The 23,954-nt window shown below is 33.9% G+C and overlaps 1 long non-coding RNA gene across 1 annotated transcript in view; it reads left to right on the top strand.

The window, feature by feature from the left end:
• LOC120217720 overlaps positions 1-22,888 on the top strand; it is a 28,001-nt gene extending 5,113 nt beyond the window's left edge. The window contains exons 2-3 of the long non-coding RNA XR_005525176.1: positions 11,148-11,158; positions 22,879-22,888. This is a non-coding gene — a long non-coding RNA (uncharacterized LOC120217720). The remainder of the gene's footprint in view (positions 1-11,147; positions 11,159-22,878) is intronic.
• Positions 22,889-23,954: the final 1,066 nt, after the last annotated feature.

Below are 23,954 nucleotides of genomic sequence, written 5' to 3'. Positions count from 1 at the left end.
TACTCCCTAAGCCTAAATCCTAAGCTAAAACACCCTAAAATGACCCTAAACAACCACAAAACCCACTCGACTGTTCAACTCCCTCTAGTCTCTGACGACGATGAACCGACCTTGGTTCGAACCCCTCCTAAGGTAAGAGATCTAACCCTTTTCCCCTATTTTTATTACATGCAAGCTTTGATTTGAATTTATATATATTTTTATTTTCAAATCTACTGCAAATTCAAAGAAAAAAAATAAAATCGAAAAATACCTCAAATCCTTTGATATTATTGCTTTTCGTGTTTTCGGAAAAAACCAAAATGGAGCCCCTTTTACATTGATTTTTCGGGCTTATATAACCCCAAATTTACAGTAGGTATTATCTCATAATATTTTCTGACATTGCTTGGTATTTTGGTGATGGGGTGATGATTGTTTCAGGGGATAGGATGCTGGTAGTGTTCGGTTGGTGGTGTAGAGGTGAGGCAGCAACATGGTGTTGGTAGTGTTGGCAGAATCCGTGTTTGGGCCAGATTGCTTGTTAGATCGGGTACGGGTTACTTGAATCGGGTCGGTTCCTTGCTGGGCCTTTGGGTCTGAATCTTGATGGGCTCCGGGTTTGGGTCAGATGACCCTTTATAATTGGGGTTCGATTGAGCCTATTGTATTTGGATCTAAAAAATAAAACGGGATAATAATATTAATAATAATAATAATATATAATAATAACAATAATTAAACTTTGGGACGAAAAATGAGTGTCGGCATTTGCCCCTCTTTGCCTATTATTGTGTCAACAAGAATATGGAAAAGACGAAGAGACGATGTTTTTTTTGTCATGTCAACTTTATGGTTTAAAATATGATAAGGGATTTGCACCGCGGTCACTCAGAGAATATCATATCTGGGCATGTTGATTCATTCCGCTGTCACTCAGGGAAGATTGAATGGGGGCAGACTTGTTCCGCCGTCACTCATGGAATATCAAATCGTGAAAGAAAAAAGATATGTCCTGCTTCTTCTGAAGGGAATATAGATCCATAGGAGTTGATATATTCCGCTGTTACTCAGGGAAGATTGAATCGGGGCAGACTTGTTCCGCTACTCTAAAGAATTTTCGCATTTGTGACTGTCATGTTTGAAAATGTTTTTCTCTTTTATTTTATTTTAGAAATCAAAGAATGAAAGAATTTTGTAAAGAATTGCCCCTTAATTCAGGCTCACAATCAAATTGCAAATATGAGTTCATAGAATATCAAAAGAATCAACTGCTCTTTAATATTTTAAAGTTATAGCTCTTTGACAAGTATCAAAATTGATGTGTTGGCTTTCTTATTTTCTAAGGTTTCAGACATTGAGACATCCTTATTTGTTTATACGCCCATGTGAACCTTGTGACATGTCCTTCTTTCTCAGCTTGGCATATTAAGTGGATACAGACAAAATGACGCAGCTAGCATATTCAATTGCTAAGCCTTTTAGAACACTTTTATTTTAGTTCTCTGAATTCGTCCATTTGTTCAAGCTTTGTAGACTTCTCTAAAAAAGGCAGTGCATAAATATCAATCTAAAAATGAAATTCCTGAGTGCTCGTGTGCAATTGACTATAACAGGTGTTCATTAACTCCCTTAGTCCATTTTTACCAAAACTTCTTATTTAGTAAATTTGATTTAATTTGCCATATTTTGGCTAGCTTAATTCAGCTTTATTGTATATATATTATAATCACCTTTATCGGGCTAGCTGAATCTTATCCATAAAATTGGGGCGTTTAACCAATTGCTCTAGAGGGATAGCTCAAGCTTTATTGTATACATAAATAATTACATTATGGGTATACAGATTCAATTTCTTAATTTTGTCAAGAAGAATCTGTTATAGTCGAGATGTTATTAAAAGTCAGAAAATCTCATTCTTAGAGTTCAATTTCCAAGCAACTGACCTAAACTAGATTCACCTACTTTACTATTCTATCTGTGAAGATCATGATCATCATTGAATGCCATCAACAAAAGTAGAACCCAATCTACTTTGCAATCTCATGTGCAAGATTTCCCATTTTGTCCACATCCTTACATACGTGATTGCTAAGCCTTTAATCATCTCTTCATGCGGAGAAAAGACTTGCTTGGTCCCTGCAAGAGAATAATATGGTGTTCGAGTGTATCTTCTGGGGAAAGGTCTAGAGTCTTTGTTTTATCAGTTTTCAATCTTCTCACTTTGTCAAAGATTTATAAATCAAATCATTTAAAGAGTTTTTAATTCAGTTGATATTAAAAGAATTTCAAGATTGCAAATTTGATTCAATGCTCAACATCTTTAAAGTAGCATAAATTCATTCAAGTATCCTTACAAAAAGAAAGATGAGAAAGTACAAAAACAAGTTCAAACAAGATGCTGCAAATGGAAAATGTGATTGCGGTAGAGCACGACCTTCACTTGTTCAACCAGAATGCCCTATTTCTCCTAGAATGGTGGGCGCCCAGCTGAATTAGAGTCATTACCCTCATTTACTCCCCATTTCTCGATCATTTCTCTGGTCAGGACTCCCTTGTTAACGAGCCTTTCTATCTCTTCCAACAATGGTATGCACATGTCAGTGTAATGGCCCAATGCCCCTAGATGAAAATCGCAAGCACTATTCTGGTCATAGCCATAAGCAGACGGGCTAGTCTTTACCCTTAAAGGCCTTGGAGTGAGGTATTAACTCTTTATTAAAGGGATTATAAGATGGAAATGGGTACTTAAAAAACCTTGAGGGTCGTATTTTCCCAAGACATGTTTTGCGGTTAGTCTCAGATTACCTCTCCTTTATTTTCTTTCTCGTCATTTCCCACCTTTATCTCCTTTTTTAGTGTCAGAGAGGTCTCGAGAGTTGGATCCTTTATCTCTACCTCGCATACCTCATTTTCCTTGATTTTGTTCTTTTATCTTTTTACGTCATCTTCTGTATGCATTTCATTCGTTTCGACCCCATCAAATCCATTCTGAGGGCTGACTCTCAATTGTTTGACTGAAACAGACTGATAGTTACTATCCACCTCTATAACTTCATGAGCCAAAAGATCTTGGACTTGTCGCTTGAAGTTGCTACAATTCTCGATGGAATGTCCTTAGCTCCGGCGTGATATTCACAAGAAACTTTCTCATTATACTAACTCGGATAAGGGGGAAGAAAAGGCTTAGCCAGACGTGGAGCAATCAACTGGGCTTGGAGCAACTTGGGATATAACATGTTGTACAAAAGCTCTTTTAACCTCACTTTCTCCTTGCCATTATTATGACCATCTTGAAGACCTTGTGACTGATCATTGAGATATTTGTTTTGACAGTTTATCTTTTGACTAATGTCTTGGAAGAGACATTGGTCTGCAGATCTCCCTTCATCGACAAGTTTTGAGCTTTCGGAGATCTTAGATTTTCCATTTTTAAAGCATAACAACCCTTCTGTGATGAGGTTTTAAACGTTTAATCCCATGATCATACAACTTTCCGTAGAGTGGCTAAACTCTCCAGAATGATAGCCGTATGAATTTTTGACACCTTTCCAATCTGGACGTAAATAAGTATTAGGCCTTGGAGGAATAGGTGTTAGGAGGCCACTTTCGAAGAGAAAGGGTAACAAGTCCGAATATGAGATTGGAATCGGAACAAGAGGTATCTTCTTCTTTTTCTTTCTGTTCTTTTTAGCCTTTTTTGCTGGCATTTGAACCTTGTATATGCCTCTCTTCTTTGAGTCAGGCTTAACTTTCGTGTTAGACGTTTCACCCTCAACTTTTGCTTTTCCACGCATGATCTCTGTCACATTTTCTTGAATCATACCCAATTTTTGGAGTTAACTTGGATTACCAGATTCCTTGACAAGTTCTTGATCCTTTGCTGTCACTACATTGGCTACACTACTAATATTCGGATTCTCACTCAAAATCTTCATATTTTCTTACATAATAGGGTCCTATAACGATTTATCCCCATATATTACTATATTCATCATGCTCATGAACTTGAACATCTGTTCTTTGGACTCAACTCAAAACTTTCTTCCTTCATCAATCATTTCTTGTTGGGTCTTTATGAGTTGCTCTTAGATTCTCTCGATCCTACTAACATGTGCTAATATTTCATTCATCGCTTTCGATCATTCTAGATACACACCCCGGGTAACTTTAATTGGCTCTTAGAAATTCTGCGACAGTATCATTTTATTAATATTGGTACTTTATTAATGAATATGAAAAAAGATGACTATTAATGAATAAAATACAATGCGAAAAGTAAATGCGATATTGATGCAATGCAATGCAATGCAAGGTGTTCTTTCTAGAACAATTCCTTAGAAAAACTTTTTATATTATAAACAAAGTTCGGTTACAGGGCTTTAACATATCATAGATAAATATGAGCTATCTCTCCTAATTGCTAGATGGGTCCCAGTAAATCTATAATCCTCTGAGCTTCTTTAGTCTCGGGCTCCAATCATTCGCTTACAATGTCAACTTCACGTGACAGGTTAACCAAATAATAAGACTCTCTGAGCATGTTATAGGTCGCTAGTGATCAGGTCATTTTGACGGTCTTTGATGTGTGTGCTTAGTCAAATCTGAGCCAATCTGCAAACTACCCCATTTGTTAGCTGGGACTACTCAGATCATCTCAGAACATCTGCATCTTTTTCTACCTCTTTTGAATCATTCGTTCCATATTACTAGCCTTCTATATGAACATCGGTCAAGGGTTAACACCATGGAATGAATGATGCAATGCAAAAATGGTAACAAAATTAAACAAAAGGACAAGAGAAAATTGTTTATGTAACATCCCAAATGTCAGGTCGGTGACCAAAAAGATAAGAAATACAAAGTTAGTATTTAAATTAGATTAAGTTGAAAACTTCAAGGATTAATTTTGGAAATTATGTTCAAGGCTTTTTAGAAAAGATGGAAGATTATAAGGGCAAAGAAGTCTTTTGACTGAAATGAATTAAAAATTCAATTAAGGTGATATATTTAACACAAATGTTTGGATAAGAAGAATTATCTGGAAGCTTTATATTTTCTCTCCTTATTCATTTTGCCGTTAGCTCTATTTCAAAGGTGATTTGAGTTCTAGCTTTTTGTATCTTGAATATTTAAGTTGGTTCTTATTCCTTGGGTGTTATATAAGCTTAAGGAAAGCTTGTATAGGAGTAAAACAACAATAGGAGTTAATTAGAACGTGATTTTTGAAATGGGTTTTAAAATGAATTGTTAATATGATGTAGTTTTTGGAGTTTTATTGAGATATTTGACTTGTCAATGATCAAACTAAAGCAGAAATGATTAAGAACTTGGTTGAAATCATGATGTGATTTTTAGATGTAAGAGTTGTAGTGAGATTTTGTATGTTTAATAGTAGTAAATGAAGACCAGTTGGTTTGGATGTATAAGGTTGAGTTTAAAGGCTTAATGAGGGATAAAAATAAGAGAGTTAGGAAGATTTTAGTTGATTTTTGAATTGAAAATGAAAATGATGGGCGTGGAGTATCGGAAATGGAAGAATATTACCGATACTTCAAGGCAAAATCAGTTGAATTTGAAGAGTAGTATCGGTACTGGTTGAGTAAGGTATCGATTCTGATTTGGGAGTATCGATACCAAGGGTATGGTATCAATACCATTTTCGAGACAAATTTCCAAAATATAAAAATGGTATCGGTACCAAAGGGGGTATCGATACCATTGAAAGGAAGTATCGGTACTGTAGTGGTAGTACTTATATTACTAAGTATGAAATGAGAAATTAAATGTTTCTTTCAGCGTAAGTTATTATGATTGGTTTTTGATATTGATTTTCGATTGCTTTGTGTATTTGTTGACCATAATCAACTTCCGTTCAGCTCGACATTATAAGTTTTGATCAAAAGTATTAAGGACTTCTTTTAGGACTGCAGTTAGGCAAAGATGAGTGCAACTTCTCGGTTTTGTATTAGATTTAAAGAAGGCTTGCGATAAGCAAACTTCAGTGTTTTTGATCGAAAACCTTTCAATTTATTTTATGTTATACTTAAATTATATTATAAAAGCTATGTTTTATGATTTGTGTATATGATTATGGAAATGTCATCTTTGAAAATGTGTATCCGAAAAGGCCCAATGTGAAAGTGCATATGTGAATAAGAGATACATTGAATAATGAAAGATAAATAATTATGTGGTTAAAAGCCCAATGTATATGTATTAGGATTAGAGGTATAGTTGGCATGCCAAGAGTCGAGGGTTCTATGTGGTCATTCGGGACAATTATGTGGCCCTTCGGGATAATTATGTGGCACTTCGGTGCAAACGGTGTAAACTTATGTGGTCCTTCGGGACAATTATGTGGCACTTCAGTGCAAATTACGAGCTGTGGTGACAGCATTAGTGCACAACCTCAATGTACTCAAATACCTAGAGTTCTCAGTAGTATACGTTGGGCATTTGGAAACAAAGGTATATAAAATGAAGAATATATATAAGTATACCATCTTGTTATGAAAAATAGTTTGGAATTTATTATGAAATTTATCAATAAAATGAATAAAAATTTACTCTATAAAGTTTAGCACTCTTTAGTTTTGCCTCTCTAAGTTATCGACTTAGCGTGTGATTTCTTCACGCATAGGGTTGAAGAAATCATAAGGTTAAAGTGTTGAGGATAACATACTCACGTGCAGATCAAATCAATACAAATTGAATGTAGGTTTTATTTTTAAAGGTTTGTAAGTTGTTGGCATGTACTACCTGTTTAATTTCAAATGCTCTGATCTATTTTTGTAAATTGATACTTTTGTACTTATGTAAATTGTTAAAGCTTTTATTTAAATATGAATGTGAATTTTATTATCTTATTTTAAATTAAGGGTTTTGACCTTTCGTTTATGAATAAAAATTTAATTTGTTCTTATTTGTTAATTATCCATGATTTAAAAAGTCATTGTGACACCTCAAATTCGTATTCGGGTCGGATACGGGTCAGGGGTGTTACATTTAATGGTATCAGAGCTATGGTTTAATTGGTTTTAAGTTCGAAATAAAGTCGTTTTTGTTTTAAAAAATATACATGTCAACTTTTAATTAAGTCTTAATGAACTGATAAGGTGATTAGTATGCTATCCTTGCTAATAAATTAGTGAATTGATCTTCTTAGATGTTAGATTTTGAGGGCTTTCGAAGTGGAGAGGGAGATAGAATAGAAGAAAGTAGTAATTCTCCTGCCCCGAGTAGGTAGGGTGAGGAACAGGCACATCAGGGAGTGTCTGTGTAAGATCAGGAGACCTTCTTCCAGACGTTGGACGCGATTCTGACGCGTTTCTAACCGTATGCTCCCCCAGCCCTTAAGATGAATGTTCCTAAGGAGCTGAGAGCCTAGGAGCACATGAATTTAGAGCAGAAGCTAAGAAAGGTCCAGTTGTTTTCGATATGTGGCTCAATGACCTTAAGATAATGCTAGAGAATCTTCATTGTTCTAAAATGGAGAAATTGGATGGTTTAGTTTCGTTCCTAAGAGGTCAAGCCAGAATATGGTGGTCTAATGTGATAATGCGAGCTTCTAGGGACCAGGTGACTTGGTCATTCTTTTTGGAAGAGTTTAAGAACAAATACATCGGGGATCAGTTCATTTGGCAGATGAAGCAAGAATTTATGAGCTTAAAGCAAGGGAATCACACAGTATATGATTTTGAGTGCGAATTCAACAAGATGAGTCAATTTGTGGCAGAGTTAGTCCCTATAGAGAATGAATAATGTGATTGGTTTTTGGAGGGTTTACGACCTCGATTAAAAGAATTGATGTTGGCACTCAACCTCTCTTCATTCTAAGATGTAGTGAACAGAGCTAAAGCTCTAGAGCGAGCTCAAAACGAGAGGTTTGTGGAGAAAAGAACACAATGGAATAAGAGATCTAGTGTGTCGTCTAGTGCCTCCCAATCAAAGAAAAGTAGAGGTTCGAGTTCTCGACCTCAGACTAGAGCAAAATCTACAGCATCCTCAGGTAGAGGATCTAATCCGGGAAGAGCCAGACAAACTCACTCAGTGGAGTCTAGAGTGGATAAACCAAATCAATGTTAGCACTGTGGGAAACATCATAGTGGTGTATGCCGAAGAGTCTCCAGAACTTGTTTTAAATACGGAGAGACATGACACTTTATTTGAGACTTTTCACTAATGATGGGAGAGCCTGCTCAAACAGAATGATCCACTGCTACACCTATGAAAAGTAGAGGTTGAGGTAGAGGAATGAATCAATATGAGTCGACCGTTTAACCTGAAGTGTGCTCCATCACTCGAGTGTATAATTTAAAGACCAATGAAGATTATGATGATCCTAAAATCATTGCAGGTACTTTTTAGATAGTTGGTAACTCCGTTTTAGTTCTTATTGATCCGGGATCGAATTATTCTTATGTTAGTAGTAAACTGGTAAAAGACTTGATAATTTCATTAGAACTTATTCGTAGCAAGGTGATTGTGACTAATCTATTAGGACATAGTGCTTAGGTGAGATAGGTTGGTCGAGGGTTTCCCATATGGATTCAGGGATCCTTACTAATCTAATAAAATTACCCTTTGATGAGTTCGAGGTTATCCTAAGTATGGATTGACTTTATCATTATCATGCCAACGTGGATTGTCGACTTAAGCGAGCTATGTTAACAAGTCTTTATGGATTGGAGGTTAGTGGGGTCAGCGAGAGAATAAATTCCTTAGCTAATGTGATATCAATGATGGGTTAAGAAGTTAATACTACAAGGATGCCAAGCGTATATTGCTAATATAATTAATACTAGAGCAAAGGAAATGAAGCTTGAAGATATTTTGACAGTTAGAGAGTTTCCAGCAATATTTCCGAAAGAATTACCTGGTTTACCTCTAGATAGGGAGGTTGAATTTCAAATTGAAGTGATGTCAGAATCAACATCGATTTCAATGGCTCCTTACAGGATAACCCAAAAGAATTGAAAGAGTTAAATATTCAGTTATAGGAGCTTTTAGATAAGGGATTTATCAAACCTAGTGTGTCATCGTGGGGGTGCTCCAGTGTTATTTGTAAAGAAGAAAGACAATTCAATGCACCTTTGTATTGATTATCGACAACTTAATAAGGTGACCATAAAGAACAAGCATCCTCTTCCAAAGATCGATGATTTATTTGATCAACTCAAAGGGGTTGTCATGTTTTCAAAATTTGATTTACACTCAGGGTATCATCAGTTAAAGATTCAAGAAAAAGATGTTCCAAAAATGGCGTTTAGAACTCAATATGGTCATTATGAATTTGTAGTAATGCCATTTGGGTTAACTAATGCACCTGCAGTGTTTATGAATCTGATGAACAGAGTTTTCCAACCGTACCTTGATCAGTTTGTGGTCATTTTTATTGATGGCATTTTAGTGTATTCTAAATCAAAGGAGGAGCATGATGCCATATTCGTGTGGTTTTTCAAACGTTACAAGATAAGAAGCTTTATGCAAAGTTATCTAAATGCGAGTTTTGGCTAACTGAAGTGGTATTCCTTGGACACGTGGTTTATACAGAGGGAATTTGGGTAGATCCTCAGAAAGTTAAAGTTGTTTTAGAGTGGGAAATCCTGAAGAATGTGTCAGAAGTTTGGAGTTTCTTCGGTCTCGTAGGTTATTATCGAAGGTTTGTAAAAAACTTTTCGATGATATCTTTTCCTTTAACCAAATTGTTAAGAAAGGGTGTGTCTTTTGATTAGACTGTTGATTGTCAAAAGAGTTTTGAAGCATTAAAGAAAGTTTTGACAGAAGCTCCGGTGTTAGTGCAACCAAAATCAAACAATGATTTTATAATTTTTAGCGACACTTCCCATAATGGTTTGGGATGTGTTTTAATGCAAGATGGAAATGTAGTTGCTTATGCTTCAAGACAATTTAAGCCTTATGAAAAGAATTATCCAACGCATGACCTTGAGTTGGCAGCGGTGGTCTTCGTATTGAAAATTTGGCACCACTATTTATATAGTGAACGTTGCTACATTTTCATCGATCACAAAAGTTTGAAGTATTTGTTGTCGTAAAATGAGCTAAATTTATGGCAAAGAAGATGGATGGAGTTACTTAAAGACTATGATGTAATTATATATTATTATCTCGAGAAAGCCAATATAGTAGCTGACGCTCTTAGTCGGAAGACTTTTGTTTCTTTGCGTAGTTTGGATACCCGAATCATGTTAAAGGATAATGGTGTCAGAGCGGATTAATGAGTTACAAAAGAATGATGATAAGTGTTTAGTTTGGTTTGAGTAATTAGATAAGGGTGAACTCAAGGACTTTGATGTATGGTCGAATGAGTGTTTATATTTCAAAAATCGAGTTTGTGTTCCTAATGGTGATGAGTTGAGAAGAGAGATCTTGTATGAAGAACATTTTAGTCCATTAACTATTCACCCAGGAGGAAACAAGATGTATCAAGATTTGAAAGAGCATCTTTGGTGGCCAAACATGAAAAAAAACATTACGAAGTTTGTATCAAAGTGCCTTAATTGTCAATAGGTAAAAGCTGAACAACAAGTGCCTTCAAGATTATTGTAACAGATATTCGATTTGGGTAAACGTGGATCTCCTTACAAAGACTGCGTATTTCATTTCTATCCAAACGAATTTCTATATGGATAACCATGTTGAATTGTATATCAAGGAGATAGTGCGACTTCATGGTGTTCCAATTTCAATAGTTTCTGATAGAGATCCCAGATTTACTTCGAGATTTTGGAAGTCTTTGCAAGGAGCTTTGGGTACCCCACTAAGTTTTAGCATTGCTTTTCATCCTCAATTTGATGGACAATCAGAGCGAGCGATTTAGATTCTAGAAGATATGTTGAGAGCGTGTGTGATCGATTTTGTTGGATCGTGGGAAAAGTATTTACCGCTTGTTAAATTTGCATATAATAACAATTATCAATCAAGCATCAAGATAGCAACGTATGAAGCATTGTATGAAAGGAAATGCATGACATCACTTAATTGGTACGAATTAAAAGATCGGGAAGTTCATGGACCAGACTTGATTAAAGAAGTTAAAGAAAAGGTTCAGGTGATTTAGCATAACCTTAAAGTGGCATCAGACATACAAAAATCATATGCAGATTTGAAGAGAAAAGAAATTGAATTTCAAATAGTAGACAAAGTGTTCTTAAAAGTATATCCTTAGAAGAAAGTACCTCGTTTTGGGTGTAGAGGAAAACTCGGTCCTAGGTTCATTGGACCCTATGAAGTTTTGAAAAGAATTGGACCAGTGACATATTAATTAGCGTTACCCCCAGAGATGGAAAAGATCCATAATGTTTTTCATATATCTATGATTCAGCGATATCGATCAGATCCTGCACATATCCTAACTCCAGATGTGATAGAAGTTCAATCTGACCTGACTTACGAGAAAGAACCGGTGCAGATTCTAGTGTATGAAATTAAGCTGTTAAGGAATAAGACGATTCCTCTAGTTAAGGTTCTTTGGACAAACCATAAAGTAGAAGAAGCTACATGGGAGCATGAAGAAGATATAAGGAAAAAATATCCCACCTCTTTGTGCAATGAAAATTCTAGGACGAATTTTCTTAAGGGGAGATTTGTAACATCTCAAACGACAGGTCGATGACCAAAAAGGTAAGAAATGAAAGCTTGTATAGGAGTAAAACAACAAGAGGAGTGAATTAGAAAGGGATTTGTAAAATGGGTTTTGAAATGAATTGTTAATATGGTGTAGTTTTTGGAGTTTTATTAACATATTTGATTTGTCAATGATCAAACTAAAGCATTAGAATTAATAGAAATGATTAGGAACTTGGTTGAAATCATGATGTGATTTTTAGATGTAAGAGTTGTAGTGAGATTTTGTATGTTTAAGAGTAGTGAATGAAGACCAGTTGGTTTGGATGTATAAGGTTGAGTTTAAAGGATTAATGATGGATAAAAGTAAGAGAGTTAGGAAAATTTTGGTTGATTTTTGAATTGAAAATGACAATTTTGGGCGTGGAGTATCAATACTGGAAGAACAATACTGATACTTCAAGGAAAAATCAGATGAATTTGAAGAGTAGTATCAGTACTGGTTGAGTAAGGTATCGATACTGAGTTGGGAGTATCGATAACAAGGGTATGGTATCGATACCATTTTCGAGACAAATTTCCAGAATGTTAAAATTGTATCGGTACCAAAGGGGGTATCGATACCATTGAAGGGAAGTATATGTATTGTAGTGGTAGTACCGATACTACTAAGTATTAAATAAGACATTAAGTGTTTCTTTCAGCATAAGTTATTATGATTGGATATAAGTGATTCGAAGTACGATATTGATTTTCGATTATTTTGTGTAGTTGTTGAACATAATCAACTTCTGTTCAGCTCGACATTATAAGTTTCAATCGAAAGTATTAAGGACTTCATTTATGACTGCAGTGAGGCAAATGTGAGTTCAACTTCTCAGTTTCGTATTAGATTTGAGGAAGGCTTGCGATAAGCCAACCTCAGTGTTTTCGATCGAAAACCTTTGAATTTCTTTTTTTATATTTTACACTGTTTTACTTAAATTATATTATGTAAGCTATGTTTTATGATTATGTGTATATGTTTATAGAAATGTGATCTTTGAGAATGTGTATCTGAAAAGACCCAATGTGAAAGTGCATATGTGAATAAGAGATACTTTGAATAATGAATGATAAATAATTATGTGGTTAAAAGACCAAGGTATATGTATAAGTATTAGAGGTATAGTTGGCATGCCAAGAGTCGAGGGTTCTATGTGGTTCTTTGGGACAATTATGTGGTCATTCGGGACAATTATGTGGCACTTCGGTGTAAATTACGAGCTGTGGTGACAACATTAGTGCACAACCTCAATGTAATCAAATACCTAGAGTTCTTAGTAGTATACGTTGGGCTTTTGGAAACAAAGTTATATAAAATGAAGAATATATATAAGTATACCATCTTGTTATGGAAAATAGTTTGGAATTTATTATGAAATGTACAATAAAATGAATAAAGATTTAATCAATAAAGTTTAGCACTCTTTAGTTTTGCCTCACTAAGTCATCGACTTAGCGTGTGAATTCCTCGCGCGTAGGGTTGATGAAATCTGCAGGTTGAAGTGTTGAGGATATCATACTCTCATGCAGATCAGATCAATACAAATTAAATGTAGGTTTTATTTTTGAAAGTTTGTAAGCTGTTGGCATGTACTACTGTTTAATTTGAAATGCTCTGATTTATTTTTGTAAACTGATACTTTTACACTTATGTAAATTATTAAAGCTTTTATGTAAGTATAAATGTGAATTTCATTATTTTATTTTAAATTAAGGGTTTTCACCTTTCATTTATGAGTAAAAATTTAATTTGTTCTTATTTGTTAATTATCCATGATTTGAAATGTCAATGTGGCACATCAGATTTGTATTCGGGTCACATACGGCTTAGAGGTGTTACATGTTAGTAATCATAAATGAATTAATCGAACATAATACAATTTATCGATAAAACCTACCCCACATGCTGGCTACCCAATCATGCTTTAATAGATCCTACTCAAACATGATTTCTACCCACATGCTTAGTTTGAAAATTAAAAACCAAACCTCATGATGTCTAGTTCACATGCTTATTCGAGAAAAATAAACCTAACTGCATGATTTTTAGTTCGCATAAATTTATTCAGAAAATCGAAATTAAATGACTCAAAAAACTTTTCCTTTTGTACCCTTCTCACGGGACTCTTAAGGTTTGGGTTAGACTCTACCTAGGTTAGGGTTCTAAGTTCATTATATTTTGGGTTGGGTTCTAAAGTAATAGGTTCTCGAATTGTCCTTGTCGGTGCCCCCTTGGGCTACCGAACCCTTAATATTGGCCTATCACAGGTTTTTGGGGATCGAGTTTAATTCGAGAGAACACACCTTCTTATGTCCGTGTGGAGGTGCATACCATCATGTGGACCATAAGGCATGAGCTCCAAGAGCGATTCACTATCCCATGCAGAGGTGAAAACCATACGAGGGAGTAGTTTCTCCCTCTTACTTAAATTGGACAGAGCGGGGTTTTAGCTCATGTTATGAAAATGCAATTGTGCAGTGTGTAAGGAAAAGCGAAAATCACACATCACAAAACACTCAAATCAATTCCCAAATTCTTTTAAAATACACAATTAATCTAAAAACATTAGCAAACACACCAGTACAACTATTTAGTGGTTAATCAAAATGCAAATCCAAATGCAAACAAAAGTTTATTTAAAACCAAACAACTGATCAAAAACCAAATTAGAACGAATTTATAATTTTCATTTACAAAGACAATTAATTAATCGACCATCGGCCTGACTTTCTAAAAAAAGGTCCCCAGCGGAGTCGCCAAGTTGTCGAAATTATATTTTCTCGGGGGAAAAAAGGGGTCTCATTTCGAAAATAATTCTTTGGAATGATTGATTAATGATAAAAACGTGGTTCAAGGAGTCGCCACCAATCTTTGATTAGGGTGTGATTGGGCACCCAAAAATAAAATTTCCATTTTAATAAAATATTAAGTTTAATTAAAATGACAAACTTGCGGTCTGCATTACCAAAATTTGAGTTCGTGAGTCGATTACGTGTGGGGGAAGGATTAGCACCCCCACAACGCCCTAAATTGGTACCTAGTCGATTAATTAATTGTTTTTGCAATGAAATTTACAATTTCGAGTCTAATTTAATTTAAGATCCCCTAAAGTAATATTCTTTAGAATTTTGGATGAAAGATAATAATATTTAATTATTTCCTATCGAGAAGAATCAATCTCCCATACCTTAAAGCAATCGATTTTTACTCCAATCGAAATAAAGAAATATTAAAATTCCATTCTAAATTTAGCTATCAAATTCAAAATAATAACACCCAAAATAATTTTAATAGTGAAAATGATAATATCTAATTATTTTCAATCGAGAATAAATGACCTTTTGTGCATTAAAACTATCACTTATTACCCCAATTGAAATAAAGGGATATTACTATTTCGTCTTAAAATTACATAGCGATTCGAATGAAAACGATAATATCTAATGGTTTCCAATCGAGAATAAATTACCTCTCATACCTTAAAGCAGTCATTTATCACTCACACCGAAAAGAAAATATATTACTATTCTCAATGTCGATTCGAACATTATTGTTTTGAAAATTTATCGGAAAACACATGCAAAAGTAAAACAAATAAAAATATGACAAACAAGGAATTAATTATTTACTTTACCGATATTTATTGAGAATAAGGATGTTCAATTATTTAAATATCTCAATATGAGACCTTATATTTGATCTAACAGTCTTTTCTAAATGAATTTAATTAAAAGAACATTGTATTTTTCTCAATCCCCGAATTTTAACAATGAAATCTATTTAATTTGTGTCACTAAATTGGATAAACTTTCATTTTAAAATTATGGAGAGTAACTTTCTTCTACATTAAGACAGTCACTTTACGACAATATTAAAATGATCGTATATTGCTCTTAGTCAATTTATTTTGATTCAAGTCAATTAATTTAAAAGGATATCATGCAAATTAATTAAAATAGAATCTAGACCTATATACATCAAATAATATATTTACCTACATAGCATACCTAAAAAATAATAATACAATTAATATATATATATATATATATATATATACAATTTTGATTTCCAAGTCATCAAAGCTTACTACATGTTTCACTTGAGAATCAAGGGTTAGGGTTTTGAGCTTATGAAGGGCAATAAGATTTTCATGTCATTAAAACCTAATAAAACCTAACATAATGTGTGTTACAATAGTTTAGTCTTCAAGTTAGTTTGGCAATCAAAATTGTAACAAATAAGATACGTGGAGTCCATTGAGATTATTTGCAACTTGAAGTGACCTCTAAGGCGTGTAAACAAGGTCTAGACATAGTCAAAACCATCTAGATGTACTTAAGTAACCATTTGAAATGCGAAAGTGTCCCAATAGATCATGCCAGTAATTGATCAATGACAAAATGGATTGAATTAAAGAAACGAAAATGAGAGAGGGAAAAAAACTAAATAAAAAAGTGATTTAGCTGAATTCAATAATTGTTCATTCAATTTTATTTTTGTACCCTAAAAAGAAGAGTTATTTTATCCTAATCTATGCCAGAGTTGTCAAATAGATTAGTTTGCAGGTGGTTGAATGCAATTAGAACCGGGGAAAAACAGAGAAGAGAAAATTTTAGTGGATGATACCAATATTGACATTCAGTTCTTGAACCTTTTAATCATATATCCTTAGAAATTTAAGCAAGTAATTCTAAAGGACAAAATTGAACATTCAAAATAGATGTTGGATTGATATTTACAAAGTTTTAACATTACAAAGAGCAATTACTCAAAATACATGGCCCATGCATCTCATATTCTCACATGCTACAATGCCATAAAATTATTCAACATTAATCTCTCTTTAGTATAGAGCTTCTTCCATTTCCCAGGCTTCTTATCATCAACTCAAAACTCTTAAACCTTTAGAGCATCGATCTCACGAGCAAAGAAAGCCATAACATTAAAAGATCATCAACACTAAACCCACTGTTTTGTTTCCCTCGTAACCCTTCTGAAGCACAAAGAGTGATCCTTGTTTAGCAATACATATACAGCCAACACCTGCGGAAGAAGAACCATTAATTTTTGGGAAAAATCTGCATGATTCTCAAACCCTTCTTCAGGAATGGTCTCTAGCCTTGGGCAAGTTGAAGGTTTTGTGGGATTAATGAGAAGGGATGGTGCCACTTCACCCCAGTTTTGCTTGTGTCCCACCTCTTTCATCATCTTCAAGACTTAGAGAAAAAAAAGAATATAAAGATATGATTTTTTTTTATGGTTTTGGTGATTCAGGGAGATTGTTATGTTTCAACTAATTGTGAGGATTAATATAGGAGGAGATGAACAAGAGGTTCGGACTTTCCACAGCGTAAAAATAAGGAAAGAAAAACGAAAATGACAGGAATCTGGTTGGCAATTTGGACCAAAGTAAACAGTATTATCTAATCATGGAGGTTACCCACATAAGCATCTCTATCAGTATTTCGACCTTTTCTTTTTCCCATTTTCCTGAAGTGACCTCCAAGGCGTGTAAACAAGGTCTCGGCAGAGTCAAAGTCATCTAGAAGTGGGATCTAGAAGTATAAGTAACCATTTGAAATGTGAAAAATGTCCACTTGGATCATGCCAGCGATTGATCTATGTTAAAATTGATTGAAGAAAATGAAATTAGGGTAAATCATACAAATAGTCACTAAAATTTGAGTAAATTGCTATTTTCCTTATTGAAGTTTCATAAGTAATGATTTGATCGCAATATTATCGATATACAACAAATGAATTATGTAATCACCATTTTTTACCTTAGCATTCCAGCAGCTTCCACTCCACGCCGACAACAACCCATGTTTGCCCTTTGTCCATGTTTTAACAGTTTCCAGTAGGAACAACTGCCCCCTCCACGTCCACGTTCCAGCATCTTCCACCAACGACAGCTGGTTCTCCGCTCCACTCAGCAGCTGCCAACACCCCAGCTCCATCCGTGGCCTCCCTTGCTCCGTGTCCCGATTTCAGCTCCCCACCAACAAGAAAGAAACAACACAAAAATCATCATATGTATTTTCAATTTTTCTTTTATCTTACACATGTAAAACCAAGGTTATAAAAACTCAAAGAAAGATTATAAGGAGACATGGTGGATGTTTTTTTTCAAGAAAAACAATTGTAACTTTTCCCCATTATTCGAAATACAACAGTTAAAACAAGAAACCATTTCCAAAGATTCATTTCTTTTCCAACAACTTTTTTTATTTTTTATTTTTTTTTGAAATAAAGAGAAATGAAGGAGAGTTTTGTTACCTTAGTCGTCAGAGCATAGGTCGCCTCTCGGCCGGGCTTTGGAAAAGAAAAAGGGGTCATTTTTTACTTAGCTGGTCGAGGCCCAGTGGTCGGTGAGGGGTTGGCCACGGCGACGTCGTGGAAGAGATGGCCTTCTCGGCCATTGAGGAAGAAGAAAAAATGAAAGAGAAAGGAGAGTTATTTTGGTCTTCACGTGTTTCTGGAAGAGTAAAAGGAGGTTTTCATTTTAATGTTTTGGAAAAACCATGCATAAGGTCCCTAGTTTTTTTGGGAGTTTCTTGCTTTATTAGACTATTTTATGGTTAATCGCTAAATGGTCCCCATAATTTCAGAGTATTTTTCATTTTAGTCACTAGTTTAGGAGTTAATTATCTTTAATTCATCAAAATTTAGGAGTCTATTTACATCCTAGTCAGTAACCTAGGGTTGAATTGCATAGAGCCCCCTAAACTTTTAACTTATCATTATATTTGTGTCACTTAAAATAGGGAAAATCACGAAATAATCCCTCCAATTTATGCAAATATTTACACTTTAGTCCCATAATTTCTTTTTTTATTATTTCGAAATTAGCTATTATTTTTTATTTTCTTTTATTTTGGTCGCTATTTTTTATTTATAATCTACTCACTGTTATTTTTTTTATTTTGATCTCTATGCTTTACTTTATTATATTTTAGTCATTTTAATTCTATCTTTTAATCTTCTGATATATTTTATTTTAGTCCTTTACTTTATATTTCAATTTATGCCATTTATTTTTTATTTATTTAATTTTAGTTATTTAATTTCATTACTTTTATTTTCTATTTTTGCTTTACATTTTTTTAATACTTTAATTTTAGTCTTTTAACTATTGCGCTTTATTTTTTGTTCATTTCATTTTAGTCACATGAATATTTATTAAAGACTCATAAGCATAACTTGACTGATTTCATATTTGGGTTAAAGGTTAGTATTTATTTATTTTTAAATATTAAGAACGGACCGTCTTAAAGTAACTAGATGTCATATTCTGATATTTTAATATAAATAAATATCTACTTATAAAAACCTATATATATACTTACTTTAGTTTTTGTTGTATCAAATTATTTTAAAATGATTTATTGGGAACAATTATCACATTCTTATTATTTCAGTTGGAAAGAGAAATATTCATCCTAAAGTAATTTAGGGATTATTTTCTCTTCAATTGGAAATATTAGAATATTTTTATTTTTTCTTAGAATTTTCTGTTAAATAAAATTATGCGATTGAATCTGGAATAATAGGATCGTAATTTAAATTTATATTCGAATTCTTAGATTTCTATTACTAGAGACAATTTATAATTAATGTGTACCAATTTTGGGCGTTGTGGGGTGTTAATCCTTCCCCAAACGTAATCGACCATGAATCCCTTTTTTATTACTAAAAAGAATGAATTTCTGGCTATACGTAGACTAGTTTATATTTTAAATGATGTTTTCTTAAAATCTCTTTTAAAACGTGATTTTTAGGTATTAAACCTACCTAATCCAAAAGGTCGATGGCGACTCCAAAACATTTTACTGAAAACCATTTAATTACTTGCTTTTCTGCCATGAAAATTCGTGCCCGGGCGAAAATCGATTACGACAGCTAGGCGACTCCACTGGGGACTATAAAGGTCAAGCCTAAATTGATTATATATTGTCTCTATAGTCATAAATTGAGATACGTAGACTAGTTTATATTTTAAATGATGTTTTCTTAAAATCTCTTTTAAAAACGTGATTTTTAGGTATTAAACCTACCTAATCCAAAAGGTCGATGGCGACTCCAAACATTTTACTGAAAACCATTTAATTACTTGCTTTTCTGCCATGAAATTCGTGCCCGGGCGAAAATCGATTACGACAGCTAGGCGACTCCACTGGGGACTATAAAGGTCAAGCCTAAATTGATTATATATTGTCTCTATAGTCATAAATTGAGAATTCAATTTTATTTAATTTGTGATTTGTTTGATTTCTTTAATTTTTTTTGTATATTAAAGTTTATATTGATTTCTTTTGTTTGCATTGCATAAAACATAAGCTCTATATTCGAGCTATTTTCCCTTTTAAGTGGGAGTGAAAGTGACGTCTTTGTGAGAATTTATTGTCCTTTTTAAACCTAGCAAGTAATTTTCGGGGTTCATATACCTTATGTCTTCGTGAGGATTTATTCTCCGTGTCAGACATAGGGAAATGTGCCCTCTCGAATTGAACTTGATTCGCTTAAGCCTATAATGGGTGAGGATAGAGGGTTTGGCTCGTCTAAGGAGGCATCGACAAGGACAATTCGAGTACCTTTACTTCTAGAACCTAACCTCATATAGAGAATGTAGCAAGCCTATCTCTCTAGAGCCATGCAGATACTTTAAGAGAACTAGAAATTATACGATTAGGGTTTTATTTTCCTATGTGTGTTTTATTTACTGTATTTTATGGTTTATTTATCAGTTGAATTTAATCTTTTCATATTTCACTAACACATATTTCCTCTCTTTGATTATTATTTTTGCTAACATTTTTTTCCTTTGTCCTATTGCTTTATTTTGTGTATAAAGATGTTGTTAATACTCGAGTTATTTATCTTATTTAGAAAGCTTTTAAAATGACAACGCCACATGAAGGGGTAGATATTATTTTTATCTACTTTAACATATTAGGACATTGTGAGTTCTTTGAAATTTGTTCTAGGATAATTACCTTGGAATTAACACATGTTTCATACATGTCATGTCATAGAAGGTATTGATTCTCGAGTTAATAGTCTCATTAAAAGGCTTTCAATACGAAAAATGTCACTCTAAGAGGTAGAATAGAACTACAAAAATGCATCATCGGTCTAGAAGGGTGCTCCAAGAAGCAACTGATGAGGTACATCAAGATGGAATACATGAAGCTCAAATGATGGTGCTACGACGATGTTGATAGAATTAGCCAAAAAGAAATAATATGTTTGAGGCCATAAAGCAATAGCGATAACTAACACGAGACAATGGATGATGTCAATCGCATATGATCGCTCAACAAATGTGTTTCTGAAAAAGAAGTCAAAGCGTTGGAATTTTCCATCAAGTTAAGGATAAAAGAAGATTGTTTCCTAGTATATTTGATCAAAATTGAAGAAGTCGAGCAGTGTGACGTGATTTCCATTTGCCTCAGTATATTGGTACATTGTGTATTTTTTGGAAGTTGTTTTATGACAATTAGTTTGGAATCAACACCTTCGTTGCATTTGCATTTTTATTTTACATTCACATTTTTGCATTTGCATCTTTGCATAGTTACATTTATAGTTTCAATCTTACATCATGCATTTGCATTTTTTTTAGTTTCAAACTATTTTACATGCATTTAATCTAAAAAAATATGGGAATAATCCGTGGAGAATTCCATGATAGAATTTTCTAAATCAAATTAAAGCTAAATTGGTCTTCTAGAGAAAGATAAGAGCCATGAATGAAATTTTAGCAAGGGTTGGTAGAATCGAGAAACTCCAAGAGCAACTCATAAAGACCCAACACGAGATGAATGATCAAGCAAAAAAGTTTCAATATGATTCAAAAGAACAAATGACCAAATTGATGGATATAGTGAATGTTGTGATACATTGAGAGAAACCCTTAGAGGATCATGTTGTAAAAGAAGATTTGAGTGGGATTATGAATGTCAATGGTGAAGTAGAAATAATAGTGACATGTGATCAAGCCAGTTCCAAAAATCATATATGGTCGTAAAGGGTCCCACTAGATCAACAATGAATGAAGAAGTGATGAGAGATAAAGATAACCTTATGAGATATAAGCTTTACTTAGAGAAAAGGGGTATAGAAAAGGGTCAAAGGATGATAAAGAAGAAAAAGAATGTGCAGGGTTTTCAATTTCCTCCCTTCCACTTTTCAGGTAAAAAATTGCATTAAAAAATGCTCCACGATATGTCTAACCACAGTGGCCTCCGAATGAGAAGTGGGCCTATAAGGAGTTTCCTTGGATAAACCAGACTGGAACTCCAGATTGTTCAACCAAGGTTCCTAGTAATCTTGAGGGAAAGTTTCAAGATCCTTTAGAGCAAGCAATTCAAAAGTATAAGTTAGAAGCAGGGGTTAAGATTCAATGCTCAGAAATCGTTGCCTCAACAGAGACTAATGCGATCAAATCATGTGAAAAATATCGGGTGCAATAAAATGGGAAAGAAAATTGAAGCAAAAAAACTCCCATGGATGTAATATGAAATTGGCCCATAGGTTTAAAAATAAACTGGGAAGATGCCACAATGAAAACATTTCAAACACCTATATCAGACTTCCTGAGGACAGATGAGACTTTGGGTAGTTTAGAGAACCTGACGAATACTACGCCAATCATAGCTGCAATATGTGTTCAGAGCTAGGACAAAGTTATTGTCACCAATGAGAATCGTTTTGAGCCCAACTTCTAACTGATAAATGAGGAGATGAGATCTGATCAAAAAGATGCTAAGAAAGAAATAGAGATTGGTGCGTCTGAGTAATCATCCAAATGAGCCCGAATAAGAGAAATGATAAAACAAATGGGGGGCAAATAAGGACAAAGACTCTGGTCCGATTACACACCCAACATTCTAGGAATACTGGGGCATCATAATTATGAAGAGATCATTTCATCAGTTGATACATTTTTTTGATACATTTACATTTATCTGAGACTTTGAAGTAATGCCTCTACATGATTTTGATACATCAAATCCATATGTTCATCTTCTCGGGTAGAGTTGATTTGTTTATAACACTACCTTCCACCATATACATGACTTCAAAAGTCACACCTTTGTCATTCCAAATACAAAACTGTCATGCCAATGAAATTGAAATACTTCAAAAGTACTAAACTTTCAATTATCCTGCAAGAAGAGACAAGATAGGGCATCATGGACCAACTTATCAAAGAGAATATTGAGTAATTGGGGCATGCTTAAAGTAAGAAGAAGAAAAAGAAGAGGGATTGATTTAAATAATTATATCATGCATTAATTTCATGTAAATAAAGTTAATCCTGAATATTCATCCCCCTGGGGATACCTCTTTTTATAAAAACTTCTGTGTAAGAAATGATGAACGACATTCTTTCATTTATCCATTCGCAAAAGGAGAAAAATATATCTTTTGTTGTCCCCATTTGAGCCTAAATTATTTTTCTTCTGATTCAACCCTAACCAAGGATCACGCTCCATATTGGGGGGCAAGGTGAAGGATATCTGCTCACAGGAATAAAGATTGTCAATCCAGTTTTATTGCGAAGGCAAATCTCCATGAAATAAAGAGAGTTTTGAACTACAAGGTAGGTCAAATACAAATTGCTCAAAGATCAATTCAGTCAATAATAATGAAAGAATTTCTGAAATGTAAGAGGAAAAGGAGGTGCTCAAAGTAATTGAAGTCCTATACTCATCCATCATGAAAAAGAAGAAAAAAGAAAAAAAAGATGAAAAAGAAAAAAGATGAAAAAGATGAAAAAAATATAAAAAAATGTGAAAAAAAGAAATTGAATCAAGATGGGTGACTCATTGAGCCTCAAGTTACAAGGTTGATCAAGTGCATTTAGTTCAAAGATTCATATTCAACAAGAAGCGCAAGAAATGCTGGAGATATAAGAAAATGGAAATTAACCCAAAACTTGGCAGTATAGAGGGATCTAGAAAAATAAATGATGAAAGACAAGTAGCAAAGCAGATCCAAGTCAATCATGGCAAGATTAAAGGCATCAGAATAAATTGATTCTTGGTTCAATTACCCTTAAACACTTGTTTGGGCCTTTTTATCCTTTTATTTCATAACCATGAGCCCTGGCCTACGTTACGTACCTGAAAAGTCCATTCTAATCATACATTAATTTCTAAGTAAAAGAGACTATCTTCAGATTTCATTCCGCTTCTCATGATTGATTTTTATTTGCGAAAATTGGTTTTTTTAAAATCTTTAGTGCAAGATATGAAAAATGATAAAGGGGGTTCAAGATGTAAATTTTAAATAACATCTTGAAGCCAAAGGAGGATTTGAGTTGAAAACCTGA

The sequence above is a fragment of the Hibiscus syriacus genome, unplaced genomic scaffold (assembly GCF_006381635.1).
Source record: "Hibiscus syriacus cultivar Baekdansim isolate YM2019G1 unplaced genomic scaffold, ASM638163v2 tig00000773_pilon, whole genome shotgun sequence".
NCBI classification, from domain to species: Eukaryota; Viridiplantae; Streptophyta; class Magnoliopsida; order Malvales; family Malvaceae; genus Hibiscus; species Hibiscus syriacus.
The sequence above is the reverse complement of the archived record's forward strand: the minus strand, read 5'-3'. Positions and strand labels throughout refer to the sequence as shown.